Genomic DNA, 1082 nt, shown 5'->3' with positions numbered 1-1082 from the left:
CCTAAAGCCTCTCTCTCTCTCTCCTGGATAGAAAACAACATGTATTTATTGGGTCCTAAAGCCTCTCTCTCTCTCTCCTGGATAGGAAACAACATGTATTTATTGGGTCCTAAAGCCTCTCTCTCTCTCCTGGATAGGAAACAACATGTTGTTATTGGGTCCTAAAGCCTCTCTCTCTCCTGTCCTGGATAGGAAACAACATGTAGTTATTGGGTCCTAAAGCCTCTCTCTCTCTCTCCTGGATAGGAAACAACATGTATTTATTGGGTCCTAAAGCCTCTCTCTCTCTCTCCTGGATAGGAAACAACATGTAGTTATTGGGTCCTAAAGCCTCTCTCTCTCTCTCCTGGATAGGAAACAACATGTAGTTATTGGGTCCTAAAGCCTCTCTCTCTCTCCTGGATAGGAAACAACATGTATTTACTGGGTCCTAAAGCCTCTCTCTCTCGCTCTCCTGGATAGGAAACAACATGTAGTTATTGGGTCCTAAAGCCTCTCTCTCTCTCTCTCCTGGATAGGAAACAACATGTAATTATTGGGTCGTAAAGCCTCTCTCTCCTGTCTTGGATAGGAAACAACATGTAGTTATTGGGTCCTAAAGCCTCTCTCTCTCCTGTCCTGGATAGGAAACAACATGTAGTTATTGGGTCCTAAAGCCCCTCTCTCTCTCTCTCCTGGATAGGAAACAACATGTAGTTATTGGGTCCTAAAGCCTCTCTCCCTCTCCTGGATAGGAAACAAGATGTAGTTATTGGGTCCTAAAGCCTCTCTCTCTCTCCTGTCCTGGATAGGAAACAACATGTATTTATTGGGTCCTAAAGCCTCTCTCTCTCTCTCCTGGATAGGAAACAACATGTATTTATTGGGTCCTAAAGCATCTCTCTCTCTCTCCTGGATAGGAAACAACATGTAGTTATTGGGTCCTAAAGCCTCTCTCTCCTGTCCTGGATAGGAAACAACATGTAGTTATTGGGTCCTAAAGCCTCTCTCTCCTGTCCTGGATAGGAAACAACATGTATTTATTGGGTCCTAAAGCCTCTCTCTCCTGTCCTGGATAGGAAACAACATGTAGTTATTGGGTC

Source organism: Salmo salar, chromosome ssa11 (assembly GCF_905237065.1).
Source record: "Salmo salar chromosome ssa11, Ssal_v3.1, whole genome shotgun sequence".
NCBI classification, from domain to species: domain Eukaryota; kingdom Metazoa; phylum Chordata; class Actinopteri; order Salmoniformes; family Salmonidae; genus Salmo; species Salmo salar.
This window is presented reverse-complemented; position numbering follows the sequence as displayed.